The 15,376-nt window shown below is 41.3% G+C and overlaps 1 protein-coding gene across 6 annotated transcripts in view; it reads right to left on the reverse strand.

The window, feature by feature from the left end:
• Window positions 1-15,376, reverse strand: part of MCTP2 (multiple C2 and transmembrane domain containing 2) — a 238,519-nt gene that overhangs the window by 48,994 nt on the left and 174,149 nt on the right. The window lies entirely within an intron of this gene.

Genomic DNA, 15,376 nt, shown 5'->3' on the forward strand with positions numbered 1-15,376 from the left:
ACACAAGTATTTCTTAATGGTTATTCCTTAACTTGTACACACATACGCATAGTTTTATAAACTCCCTTATATATACACTATATTTTACATTAATTTTTTTTTATGACAGGTAACATACCACTAGACACAATGGGTATGATTTTGCACTGACCTAGGAATGCTTTCAAAGGCCATGCAATTGAGGGCTCCCAAGCAGCCATATATTGCTTTACAAATGATACGGACAAAGAACTGATCTGGAAAGTAAGGAAGTCCAGGGTGGGGAATAAAGAAGAAAAGGAGAGGGGTGCCTGGGTGCCTCAGTTGGTTAAGCGTCCAGTTAAGGCTCACGTCATGATCTCACGGTTCGTGGTTTAAACCCCCACATTAGGCTCTGTGCTGACAGCTCAGAGCCCGCTTCAGATTCTGTGTCTCCCTCTCTCTCTGTTCCTCCCCTGCTCATGCTCTGTCTCTCTCTCTCTCTCAAAAATCAACATTTACAAAATTTATTTAAAAATAAAGAAGAAAAGGAGAAAAGACAGAAACCAAATAACACACACACACACACACACACACACACACACTGGACCAAATATGGCCCCTATTGTTTGCAAGTTTACAATCTCTGGCCCAGATTACTCTAATAAACTTCAAATTCATGTATTATCATAATACTTTTCTCTATTTCCTAACTTTTCACATCAAGGCCAAAGTAATAACCCAAAGCTTAGTTCTCATCATGGTGCACTCCTGCTCAAAGCCTTTTGTGTCTACCTGCTCTCTAGAGACAGAGTCTACAACTATTAATACGAGATCCAAGGGGATCAAATCCAAATATGGCCCAAACTTACATCTATTGTTTTTACTGACTCTCTCCTACCATATTTTCTAAATTCTAGGCACACAAAAATTTACCTTTCTTAAAAACTGCCTATGTTTTATTTCTCAGTGCCTCTTAGTCTAAGTGCCTCTAGGAATGTTCTTTTTTTAATTTTATTTTATTTTTTTCTTTCTCATTGGTTCCCCTGACTGGGATAAGCCATTATGTTACTTGGTGTTTTATGATACCTTATAACTGGCTCAAAATACATTTGCCTGGCATCATGGTCATTTTGTTCAAGTTTTACTCTTTGAAATCCTGAAGCATATATAATTTGCATAAGTTACATAAAACATAGGACAGTGTCTTGTATGTAATAGATACTCAAAGATTTATTGAACTGAAACTACAGTCAAGATGAGCATTAAAAGTCTAACTGTATGTATCCTTTGCATTTCAACAACTTGTTACCCAACACTGCAGTTGGATGATGTCACAACACAAGGCTGCTTGTAGTGGTCTGGAGGGTAGACCAGGAAGCCCTAAATCAGAATCTAAACTATGGCTTTATACAAGTTCAAGAGAACAGAACCTGAGATACTCCAGATACATGAATTACAAATATTCCCCCGCTGCAATACCCCGCACCCCCCAGCATGTGAACATTTGTGTGTGGCTTGAAAAGGGGGAGCAGGAGAAAGTTCTGGTTAGAGGTTTATTTCCATCTACATCAATGCCCAGAAAGTCAAGGCAGTCAAATATACCATGGGTTCCAAATCAATTAAAACTGAGGAACTGATTAATCAATTCAAACATCCATTCAACGAACCTTCATGGAGTGTTTATTATGTATGTACGGGGCACTTACTGTTATTTAAGAAAAAAAGAAAAAAGAAAACAGGAACAGAATGACAGTTTCCATCATCCAGCATCTACCAGTATAAATTATCTCTGCATGCATACACATGCATACACACACACACACACACACACACACCCCGAAATTAGAGTTTCTCATGGTGTCTTATTCACATATGGTTGTAAATAAAAATAGCAGAGCACATCATTATATATGATTGCATAGTCATCAAAAGAACATTTTAAATGAGAAAATAAAATTATTAACAATTTGATTTGTAGTGAGTTTGACTATGGAGCTGAGTGCCCTTAACTACTATGCTACACGCTTTCCTGTTGTGTCATCTCCAACAGTTGTGAGGCAATTACATTTTTTAACATGAAGCATGTATTTAATGGTGCTCAGGACGTATTCATTTTGATTGGCTCTAAATCGTGGTTCTATCCTCGCAGCGGATACTCGCAGCTCGTGGAAACGCTACATAGCCTTTTTTTCATCTGTAAAATGAGAACAGTAATATCTTCCCCAAGCATTGTCGGAAGGACTCAACGCGATGACAGAAGGGAGGAGGCATCATCACTGCCATGATTCTTAAAGCGGATGAATGACTGAACCCAAGTCAAGGGACAGTAATAAAAGCATGAAGAAAGCCACTTGGAAGATAGGGTTGGTTGGTCTCAATGTCACTAATTATTTCTCTAGAAAAGCATGCAGGCCAAAGATAAGATATTTAGTAAGTTATTTCTTTGTGTTTGCCCAGTGCTAGAGAGTGGCAGTGCTTTGTTTCAACTAACTTTCTCTTTAGTAAGAGAAGGATAGCGCGAGCAAAAGACACAACAGAGGTAAAAATCAATCAATCAATCAATCAATCAATCAATCAATAAAGGCTTCACATCTTTAAAGATGGTAAGACAACTCATTGGGATGGATCATAGAGAAACGAGACTGGAGAGAAGGTTGGAGTGCTAATCAGGGGTCAGTTAGTGGAAAGACCCGCAGGTCACAGTAACAAGTTGAAGATGTGATTGTAAACGAAACACACACCAAAAAAAAAACCCAGGATCAGATATTCAACTAGATAATTTTTGCAGCAAAGCGCTCTTACTCATGGGAACGGAGTAATGCAGTGAGAAACCGAAGAAAAAAATTCAGGAAGGAAATGCAATAGCCCAGGAGAAAGAACAAGATCACCTCTGTCCGGGATGCTCAGGGGTGTTTTACAGAGCACACAGGCTGTTGTAGGTTCTTTAAACATGGTTTGGATTTGGATGAACTGTGGGGAGTTGCGTGGGGAAACACCACCATACATCTGATGCCCAGTTATACTCCTCCGCTCACCAGGAATTATTTCTGAGTCCTGGACAACCCTTGGACTCATTCCTGGTCTCCTCATCCCTTTTGGTTGGCCTCTGAAACTAGCCCCACCTATTCCTCTCCTTGTTGAGGTTCTCACACCCAAGATCCGCTATGTGAGCAGGCACACTGCTTCCTCCTAGGCATAAAGCCCTCCATATACCAGCCGCCATGAGAGAAGCCCACCGAGCTGACCAAATACCAGAAATCTTTCCACGTTGCCGATAACATGTGACTTTGGTATATTTGTAATTGCAGTTCTCCCAGCCACTCTTGACTGAAATGTCCACGGTCCGTGACCTCTTCCCTCCTCCCAAATGAACGCCTCACTGAATTACTTCCTATGAACTTACGCAAGGGGCCAATGCTTGTTTCATAAATCTTCATTCATCAGAATGCAACATGAACGAAACACCACAATTAGGCGATGAAGGGCCTAGCTGGGGTAGGCAGAAAAATGAATATGTTACAGTTCAAGGGGGAAACTAAGGTTTCCCTTATGGAGTTAGGAGTTAGGGCTGCTAATCCTCTAACGTTCACATTGGGAGTTCATCATGGATTACCTGGTGGAGTCGAATGTAATCACGAGGGTTAGTCCTTCAACGTGGAGGGCAGAGACAGAAGAAGAAAGGAAAAGATGTGAGGGCACAGCAAGGTCAGAGTGACGCCATGTGAGGACTCAACAACGTGCCTTTGCTGGAATGTGAAGATGGAGAGGGGATCATAAGCCAGGGAACTTGGACAGCCTCTATACGCTGGAAAAGGAAAGCAAACAGATTCTCCCTTAGAGCCACCAGAATAGAACACAGCCCTTCTAACACCTTGATTTTAGATCCAGTGAGATCTGGGGTAGACTCTTGTCCTCCAGAACTGTAAGATAATAAATCTGTGCTGTCTAATGCCACTTCATGTATGGGAATTTGTCAGACGAGCAACAGAAAGCTAGTCAAGTGGTATAATGTGAAAGGATTTCCCTAGGGAAGCTGGGAAGGGCTGTGTAGACCGGCCAGAAAGTGAATTCTACACTTTTGGCAGGAGCCAGGGTCTAGAAAGGGATGTGTTCCCAGTCCTGGTCCAGTCTCCACCTAGAAAGAGGCAAAGGGAACAGAGGCACCCATCATGGAAGAAAGGCTTTGGCAAACGTCAACTTGGCTTGGGCTCCAAACCGAAATGCCCTTCGCTGGCCTGACCCTCTCCTTTCTCCCTTGTCCTCCAGTAAAAAGTTCCTACCTACTTGCACTTCTACATCATTCCATATACAGAGAGAGGAAAAGTTTACCAAATCAAGACTCATTAACCATTTGTTCTCTAGAGCATCAAAATATGCCATTTCTGGTGTTCATTTGGCATTGTCTTTGACTGTTTCTACATGACATAGTCATCTGGTCAGTTCACTGGGGGCAAAAAGTCAAACTGGGCTTCTTGCCTTATCCCTTAAGGACAAAACTCCGCCAGCTAGTTCTGGTTTTGTGCGGGGAGTCTTCTCCCAGTACTTTTGCAGAAAGACACCTGAATTAGGTGTTTCCTACTTTTAGTATCTTCCGTGACTGCTGGAGTAAACAATTTATGTAATTTTCAAACTTCCAATTTCACAAGAACACTTTTCTGTGTAAAAGGAAAATGCGGATGTTTCTACAGATATAGCTAATTCCATTCTGATTTTAGAAGAAGTCTATACATAAGTCCATATAATCTTAAAATTAACTATAGGCTGGAGACTTTTACACTGTATTCTTCTAGACATGCAGGTTTTGTTAACTTATTTTCCCCTTCTGAACATACCTTGCGACTTTCTAAAAACAGAAAAGAATGCTTCTAACTTGTATTTATATAAGCTCAATACTAAATGCATGATCTTTTCCCTCCTTTAAGTACAAAGCGTTTATTAAAATCCCATCACTTTCATGTTTGTATCAGGCTACTGGCCACTGTATACTTTCCATTTCTTGGTGACATTATATAAATGGGACAAAGTCCAACGATCGCCCATGGCCCAATAAAAGCCCCCATCTGAGATGCCTGGGTGGCTCAGTCGATTAAGCATCTAACTCTTGATTTCAGTTCAGGTCATGATCTCAGGGCTCGTGAGCTCAAGCCCCTGGTCGAGTTCTGTACTGACGGCACGGAGCCTGCTTGGGATTCTCTCTCTCCCTCTCTCTCTCTGCCCCTCCCCTGCTCATTCTCTCTCTCTCTCTCTCTCTCTCTCAAAATAAATAAATAAAACAAAATAAAAGTCCCACATTACGCATAAAGGCAGAACAACTAGTTCACAAAGTAGAAACGCTCGGAACTAAATGAAAGAAAGCAACTAATGGGCTCCAACTATCAGCTTTTACCTCCTGGAAGGATTATCACTTCAGGTCTACAACCAGATAATAAATGTCTCATCACGCGTTTTCGCAGAAACTGGTAATGGAGCCGTAGAACGTCTGATCTCGGTAAATGTATCTTTCAAAGCCATCGGCAAATTCTCTGCTCTGATTAAAGGAAGGGAGGACAAATCCTCACACATTTATTTATTCCCCATAAAGCTGGGTATCTGGAAGGGGTCAAGGAAAAATCCCATTAAATGTACAGATAAGTATCTCACTTCTTTCAGATGTGTAACCGTTGGCACTGTGGGCACCCTCCGTGGTTGAAATCCACTGGGGCTCGAATTGTACTCCACGTGGACAAAGCATTCTCGAAAAGTGTTCTCTGACTTTGGTCACATGAACATCAGGCCACAGTGGCGACGGAAAGCTTAAACTTCACACTTACGACTGACTCCTTCATGTTCACAGAAAGATTAGATCAGAATGAATACAGAAGAAATCGCTCTGGGTAATAAAGCAAGTGTATCTAATTAGCATTAGTGCAGTGATCAAGTAAAACAGTTCACTGTATTAAGTTACTCTGCTTGTAGCTTTATTTCTGGCACTAAAAGAAGTAGGCTTGCAACCCGTTCACATGAAGTCTGCAATAGCTCTGTACATACTCAATGTGCTTAAACCAGACTAAGGTGCTTTCCTTCAGGAACCCTCCAATAGTGATGACAGAGAGATGCTATTTATAGCAAAGAGCGATTCCTTTAGGAATCCTATCGAGCATGCCTTAGATGGTCTCCCATTACTTGGATAAACTATCTATTTGCTTCATCAAAAAGAGAACTGCTTATATGCGGGCCACACATACTTGCCTCTAAAACCAAACATGAGGCCAAGGTTTGGATCCTCCTTTCCTTAAACATGATTTTAGGAATCCCACGTTTATTTCGATCAGGCGGAATCTGAAGAGCTTTCCTGTAACACTGAGACATCACTATAAACCAGGAAGAAACCCAAGATGGGGTATTTAAGTACATACACACACACACACACACACACACACTCATATACACTCACACGCAGCTGCTCAATCTTTTGCTCACCAAAAATAAAAGTTCAAATCAAAACCCAGGATTGACAAATTCAGTTTTTGGCCTCTTATGTTCAAATCACATAAACATCACGTAAACATCAGCTTTTGGCCTCTTAATGGTCAAATCACTGTCACATCACGTAAACAAATGTGCCCACAACAATGACAACCACAAAAATTTCTAAAACAACAATGATCCTATTTAAAGATGCCGCCTGCATTGTAACGTCTTTCATTTCAAACCAAAAATAATGTCTGATGCCATGAGTAGAAAATAAAGACTTCCTCCAGCCTTTCTAGGATGTGATCCATTTAAGCACAGAATGAAAATATTTTAAAAGGCCCTTTAAAGACCAAGAGGCAGATGTTCAGGTAAAAGCAAAGCCAGGAGATTGTATATTTTAATAAAGCTATTATACGTGCAGCCTCAAATTAGGAGTGGCAGTGAGGCTAGGACATGTCTAAACCATCACCACCTGTTTGCCCTGAAAAATCAATTAAAGGCACACTTTCAGAGTACTCCCCTTCGAACCAATAAAACTTAGCCAGCTTCATGGAGACACTTGAGTCCCTCAGAGGGAATGTACTTGAAACCTGAATCCTGAGTCTTTGTGTTCCCGCCCTGTTTGCATTTATATAAACTAACCACAGTAAAACTGGCCTAATGCGAGGGAGACAGAGACCAAAGAGAAAGGTGGGGGTGGGGGGGGGAGAGAGAGAAATCCTTATTTCCACTGGCTTCATCCTGAGAATCCTACTTCCTTTTGGTGAATTCCAGTAATTTCTTCAAAGGCTCTTTTTTTTTTTTTTTTTTTTTTTTTTGCTTTTCCTTTTTCTGCTCCTTCAGAATTCTGTGCTACATTTTCTGTGCAACAGAAGAGATCCAACTTTGCAAGTTGAAAGTAAGGGCAGGAAAGCCATCCCAAGTGTTTTAGTAATTAAACGAATATTGCATAATGAACCATATGCCCAAAGGGCCTGTTCTTATGTGGGCCAGATTTTTGTTTGAATTTTTAATTTTTATATACAGATGAAACATTCGGTGTAATCTACCAACAGCGCGAGGGAACGTGCAACAAGGCAAAGTGTGAGGGACAGTCCGCGTAGGAGCGGGAACAGGAGACGCTAGAGCAATTCTGCTCTGAAGATGTTGATTCAAATGTGTTTCTTCCCCTCCAGCCATTGTTCTTGTCATCTGCTCAGAGTGTTCAGGAGACACATATAACGAACACACTGACAGCTTTATACAGTATGAGTAAAATACAGTGCCGTCAGGCGAAAAGTGTGAAAATCCCACGGGACAAACAAGGATTTCTTAAAAAAAAAAAATCCTACACCCATCATTCAGACTACCATCTTGAATTACAGGGAATCCTCCCAAGTCTCTTTTGGAAGCTGCATAAATATTATACTGCAGGCTCTAAGCCACATATATTAGCGATTTGAACTGATCTAAGAGGAATTCTTACCTCGCAACAATGCAACCGTGCAGAGCGGGTAGAAAATGCTCAGGGTGAAAGGCAAGCACGTCCTCCCCACTCCTGCAGCAATGCACACTATGAATTTAAGGATTCAATATTCTGGCTCAAACATACAGATCCCCAATATTTCCTAAACTCCTGTCATAGAAGAACTGGAAAACCTTCCTTGAAGCTTTGCAGCGGCATTTAGAAAATACTGAGTTATAATCCAAGCAACGTAAGAGATACAGGGTCTGATAACATTACTCTGTCAGCTCCTGGACATGCAAGATTTCAGAAGCATTCTCTAAGGCAGAAGGGAGCTTTTTAAGAACGTGTTTGCACAACATTTGAAATTTACAGTGATGGTCTGGACAAAGTTATCAGGTCCTCCGGGTGGGTCAGTCTTGTAAATGCCTAATTCAGGATAAACATTTCAGCATGGGTGTGTGTGTGTGTGTGTGTGTGTGTGTGTGTGTGTGTTGGGGAGGGACGGCACAGAGGAAACGCTTAAGTCCACTGTCCTCCGGGTCTTGAACCGAAATAACCCAAATCCAAGATGCCACACTGGGCCTCACGGCATGGAGAAAAGATTATGAAAACAAATCTGATCAAAACTCAAGGTGAAGCCTTAGACTCTTTTCAGCCCCACCCCCCAGGAACACAGATATGCTGTCATTTTCACAAGGTAAACAGCAGAAGTGGAATGCAAAGCATTTAAAGAGCAAGTCATAATGGAGCTGTAAATAACCCCTCTCATTGCTTTCCCTCTTCATTCAGAGTTTGCACCTTTCCCGATGGCTAGGTTACTTGATCTAGTGGTCTCAGTGGAAAGACAGATAGACTTCAACTGCAGGCAGAAGACAAAAACTGACAAGGAGCGTCACCTTTCCTGACTGTTTAAATCCTTTAAGGAAGTGCCGTAGCAATTAGAGTGGGAGTGTAATCTTTGCAGAGTGCATTAACACTCTCCGACCTCCTAGACAATAGATCAGACCTCAGACACATAATGCTTCCCTAAGGCTTTTTAGCCAGCATATTTGATCTTTTAGTCACTCTGTGTGTGTTACTATAGGTATCATCCACAGAGAAGGCATTATTCATGAGCACCACTGCCCACTAGGTCTGAGACTGGACTGCAATCAAGCAAAAGCAGGAAAATCACCTTAATCCTCTGCTCTATTTCCTGTATCTTTAAGATGGGCCGAATGGGGGGGCGGGGAGGGAGGGAGAGAGTGAGTCTAGACTTCTGGAAAAGAGTCTTTCACGATTCTCTTATTATTTTTTAAAGCTACAGAGTCTGTTCTGTAAAAGTGAATTACAATAGGCCCTTTTTATCTGCGGGGGGTGCCTCCCAAGACCCCCCCAGTGGATTGTCTGAAACCACAAATAGTACTGAGCCCTTTTATATACTGTTCTTCCTATACTACATATCTGGGATAAAACTTAATGTATAAATTTAGGCATGGTAAGAGATTCAAAACAGAGACGGATGATAACAGAACAGAACAATTACAACATCCTATAATGAAAGTTATGTGTATATGCTCTCTCTCTCTCTCTCTCTCCCTTAAAATATCTTACTATACATGCCCTTCTTCCTGTGATGATGTGAGAGAATAAAATGCCTATGCAGAGAGATGACGGGCGGTGAATGACGTGGGCGCGGTGTCGGAGTATTAGGCTAAGGTGACCTTCTGACATAACATCAGAGAAGATCATCTGCTCCTAGACCGAGGTTAACACGCAGCCACTAAAACCATGGAAAACAAAACCATGGATAAGGGGAGACTACTACAGTGGCGTTAATATGCATAGGTCATTCGATGAGTATGGGCCGCAGGGGGGCCGGGGGGGGGCAACCTCTAAAACATCTGATGTTTTTTTTGTCAACAAGATGAACTTCATAATGGATTCATGGAGAAAAATGCCCTGTGTGATCAGCCGCGCTGGAATATGCAAAAGAAAGCAAAGAGGGGAAATCAAACAAACTCCTTGCACTGCAAGCTTTTAAATCTTCATCTGTCCTGCGGGTTATGGGACAGGGCACACTGGTCAGGCAATAACCTATTTCCTGATGAACACATCCTGTTCCAACTGCTAATCTCACAGTGGAAGCTTGGCTTTTACCATTTATTATAAACATTTTCAAGAACTGCTTACTGCGATATATTTTTTAATGGATTAGATTTTGGTCAGCTGCTAACAGAGAACTGAATATTCTTTATAGGAAGACAGCAAAATAGGTTTTCTGAGAGTCTGACTTACTTTCCACTTTTCTCCCTCATGAGTAATTGGAATAGCAATTGAAACAGAATGTAAGAAGGCTAGAAGGTTTCTTTTCTGCTTTTTTTTTCTTTTCCTCCCTCTTCCATTATAGGAAATTCTGTATCCGAGCTTATGGTATACAAGACCTTATTGTTCTGAACTTTATCACAAGACCTAGTGAAATGTTCAGAAGAGAGACAAAGGCCAAAATTCACATAATTTGCTCAAGACCATCACAGCTGTCCATTAAAGACACTCAAGATCTAAATAGTCTAAAGCATTTAAACCAAAATAATTACATTTTCTTAGAATCAAGAAATGTGTACTGCGAAGGATTTTTGAATGAGACTGCAAGAAAAAAGGAGAGCTGCTTATTAGCTTTATGTTTAGGCAAATCGTTTCAGAGTTAGCATCTTCAAACCCAAATCTAAGGGAAAAAATGGCAAATGAAAATATATACACACAAAAAGCAATTTAAGAACTTTCAAACCTTAACAAGCAGTGAAGAAAGATCGACTGAGTGCTTTCACTTTACTTTGACAATGCCTAAGGTCCAAAATGAAATCATGAAAATACATGGAAAGAATGTTACCATATCCACTCTGCCTCTTCTAATGTTTTAAAGAAAGTGCTTATGCTATGTTTTTAATCCACGGGTAAAATAGCTTTCAAGCAATTCGTGATCCTACTCAGATTAAAACTAACCATGAACAATTAGCTAAGGAAGAAAATGCCCTCCTGAAAAAACTGGATTTAATACTCTGATGTGAAGGTCTGTGTACACACACGTAAACACACACACACGCACGCATGCACACACACACAGCAAGCAAGCACTGCACCTAAGCAACTTCGTACTCAATAGCAAAGGACTTTATAAACCTGACCAATGGCATAGGCATAAAATTTTGGTTAAGAAAACTAAGATTAAGAGTGGAAAAAATGGGCTGTCCTATGAAATCTATACCAACTTGACAGTAATCCAGATCTCATCCCTTGTGCCTAAAGATGAACGCCATAGAATATCTGAGTAAGTGATTATAAACTCAGAGATTATACAACACCCCAAGTTTTTTCCTTAAACTCACATAATGATTTCTGCTTGTAGATGATTGTATTAAATTAAAAATAAATTGCTGAAATTAAAATCCCCAAGAAGCAATCCACAGAAATTTACCTTGGACTTTTATCATTTATGAGTTTCTACCGCCACCTGCAGGATTATCTTTAAGTAAACTCAAGCAATAGGCTATTTGCCATTCTTTTTTTTTTTTTTTTTTCTTTTCCTTTCTTCTTCTTCCTCCTCGTCCTCTCTTTTGTGTCTGTATGTGCGTATTGGGGTGGACCAAATTTTGGGGATATCGATTATCTATCTTCTGAAAAAATACACATTACTAGATACATAAAAATCACCAATGAAATGCAAAATTAAATTTATGACAGAGGTGTAGGTGACTGTGGCCACAGGCAGCCATTTTTTTTTTTAACAGCAAAACACACATCACATTTTCTAATTTTGCAACTTCTGATGGAAAGTTAGCCCATGGAAATTTCCTTACAAAAATTGTGAGGACTTCAATGGTTCCCAAGGAAGGCAGTTTTTGCTAGCGAATAGCTTCCAAAAAAGTTTTTAATTGCACATGCCTGACTTCTTCCAGAGGAAAAAAAATATATTAGCAAATTCATACTTAGTGCTCTGTTGCTTTTAAACAAAAGACAAAGGTGAGACTACGCATTTTACTGTAGCCCATAAAGAACAGGTTTTAAGAGCAGAGGTCAAAACTTAAAACACACGAAAGCACAGATTATCACCACCATCACGATCATCATGTTATCTTTGTCACTGTCACCCTAAAGTCTGGATTAGAAAGCCCCGTCACCTGAAAGCAACGGGTTACCCAGATGCACACAGAGTAATGATACAGATTTTTGTTCCTCCGGGGCATATTACCTTCTTATAGAATATTTCTCAAATGTAAGACATGGGGAAAAGGCTGCTTTCATTTTCAATAACATAATTCTCGGCTACCGTGTAGATGTAGTTCATACTCATGAACTAAAACCATAACTGCAAAGTTTATGACAGCACACATCACGTATCACACAGGCGGTACAGGGGCTAAGCATCCTGTGTTCTCACAAGCCAGGAGGCCTTGGGAAAAATCCCTTTCCCGAAGGCTTCAGTTTCTTCTCATGCGGACAAATGTGAAAGGTCCTCCGATTTAACATTCTATAGCTCCATGCTTCTCCAGAGTTTGAACGGAAGCCACGAGGGTCTTGTTTTCAACACCAAGTGAGCTAAGAAGTGTATTTCTTTCTTCTCCCCACTCCCTGTTTTTTTTTGACAAGTTGAAGCACTTCTTCGATTTTGAATCAAGCCTCTTCAATGACTTAAAGCAAAAATTTTTAAAAGCCTGCTCAGAAATAAAAAAGTAAAGGGCCAACGAAAAAAGATACAGCGTCGAACTCTAAAAAAATTCCAGTGACATTAGAAGTCAATGAACACCGTGCAGAAATATGGCTTAGATGATGAAAGACTGAACTGGATTTTAATTGTCTTCGCATCTTTTTTAGTGAACCTCAGGGCTAGAATATCGGCTGCTGAAAATCACCAAAAAATGAGCTGTTATCTAAAAAGCCAACGACACAACACCAAGGGAGGAAAAGAGGTAGCCAAACACGCCTTCCTAAATCATAAATCAAAGGGCAAAAGTACAATATAGCAGAGTAAACCCTAACCAGACCACAAAGAAGGTTTCTCTCCATAAACATCAGGTCAGGCAGCTGGAATGATTACCAGGCTCTCCTGTAACTGTCACCTGTGGTGGGTCTAATTACGGGCTACAGGCTAAGGCAGGCATGCCCACATTGCACACGGCAATAAAAGGGCCATCGGCTTGCCAAGCCCAGCCAGACAACGGAGAACACACGCCACCTGATGGGGAGCCCCAAGGATCAGCCACAGAGACTAATAAACATGACAGCTTAGAAACAAACGACGAAGCTCAGACCACAAAAGAAAAAAAAAAAGACTGTATCAAATTAGCCAGAAATACAAGGACTGAGCAACCCTCTTCAACAGGTCCAGACCAACGCAGGGAATCACTTAGGACTGTTTTCACACACTCTGGGGCTCTTTCGTCCTCTGCTTCTATTTCTAGATATTCTTTTCCATTTTGGGATCGTGCAAGATGCTTGCATCATCCAGGCGTCACATATAGAAACAGAGGGAGAGATGGAGAAGTACTCATCTCTATAAGAATCACAAATAAAATCCCCCGGACATTCAGGGGCTATTGACCCGGGTTAGAGACTTGTTAGCTCCCTTCATTCCCCTACCGCTGGCTGTCTTGTGGCCGTTTTGCTGTAGATTAGCACCCACTCTGGATAGGCAGCCTTGAGAAAAAGGTAGGAAAAGGCACCTTAAACGAGGTTATGATGAAGGCGGTCTATGGACTGTACCCTCTGATGGGGACCTAGGCTGTTACAGTCAGAGGAGAAGTTAGAATAAAAAGAAAGCATTATCGGGGCGCCTGGGTGGCTCAGTCGGTTAAGCGTCCGACGTCAGCTCAGGTCACGATCTCGCGGTTCATGAGTTCGAGCCCCGCGTCGGGCTCTGGGCTGATGGCTCAGAGCCTGGAGCCTGCTTCCAATTCTGTGTCTCCCTCTCTCTCTGCCCCTCCCCCGTTCATGCTCTGTCTCTCTCTGTCTCAAAAATAAATAAACGTTAATTAAAAAAAATAAATAATAAATAATAAAAGAAAGCATTATCTGGTAAAAGATGGTCTTCACTGATTCTAGCACCCTTCCAAGAAGCACTCATTAGAAGCCTACTGTGTACCTAACAGGTACACAGGGCCTTTTTCATTCTGGAGCTCCCAGGGTCCTAATACGACCCTTCTATCATACAGCCACGTTACACTGAATGTGCCTTTAGTGTTTGACATTAACCTGAACTATTAGGGCATAGAAATACAATTTCTTCACCTTTGATGTGAAGAATTAATTCGGTTAGGTCAAACATGAAGAATATTCTCACAGCTCATAGCTTTTTTTTTTTCTTTCTTTTTTTTTTTTTTTTAGTACTCTATAGCTTTAAAGATAGAACCACATGCTTTGCATTTGGTGGTTCCAAGCACGTGAATCAGCGCTGAAAAGAGGTGACTCTTGAATGCTAATTGTATGGCATATAATACTATGATTTGCACTTCTGCCCTGTCCTGGAACAGGTCCTCCACAAGTCCTCACATAACATCCTTTGCAAGGAAGCAGTAACTATGTGCCTACGTGTGTGCGTGTGCGTGCACCTGCTTTAGAGAGGCCTCTGAGTTAGAACAACACCGTGCCTACCGATCGTTATATCAGATAATAATCCCTACCCACATGTGTAGCCCATTGAATATTTTTAAATTATCCTCATGAATAGTATCTAAGTTGATCTCCAAAGGACAAATTTGATTTTTCTTATGGAGTGCTTTAATCATTGTGTGGCACCTCTGTGGTTTCAGATGTAAGAGGGTAGGGGAGAGAAGCAGGCGGGTGGCAAGAGAAATGGGGAGAGGCGCTGGGGAGCAGCTGGAAGGAGGGGCAGATGGATGACAAAGAGGAAGAGAGAGGGATGAATGGAGGGAGATGGGGAAAGAGAGGGGGGTGCTGAATAAGAGACCAGTAAGGACTTAGCATGACAGTTTCATTTTTGTATCTCAATATCTAACAGTACATGGGACACGAGACATGCAATGATTGTGGAAAGCGAGGAAGGGAATGAAAGGGGCAAGCCTGAAGAAGGCATTGGCTAGGTCAAGGAGTGACATCGTCTCTAGAGGCTTTTCTTTTGCAAAGATTTAAGACCCTACGCTCAGGACCAAGTTTAAATGAACAGTATGGGTATCTCTGGACAGTAGAGAGACCTAGAACTAGCCTGAATTCACTGGAATCTGCCAAAGATCATGGCCCCCAGCCTGAAAAAAATCACAGAAGGCAGAAAATGTGTGTGTCTGAGCGCATCCCGATAGAAAGTGTAGGGGAAGCAGTAGGTAATGACGGAAGCATTCCCATACAGAGCCTGGACCTACAATACAAAAGTGAGAGTTAACCATTCACTTGCTATCGAATGGGGCCATGTGAAGACTGGCCATGTATGCTCTTCCAGGAATTAAAAAAAAAAAAGAAGAAGAAGATCTGAAAAAAAAAATTAGATCTAACGCTTACTAGTCAAAATTGGGACGCTCCAAATGC

This window comes from Lynx rufus, unplaced genomic scaffold (assembly GCF_022079265.1).
Source record: "Lynx rufus isolate CCGP_SWC_20201006 ecotype Redwood Valley unplaced genomic scaffold, mLynRuf1.p SCAF_21, whole genome shotgun sequence".
Lineage (NCBI taxonomy): Eukaryota > Metazoa > Chordata > Mammalia > Carnivora > Felidae > Lynx > Lynx rufus.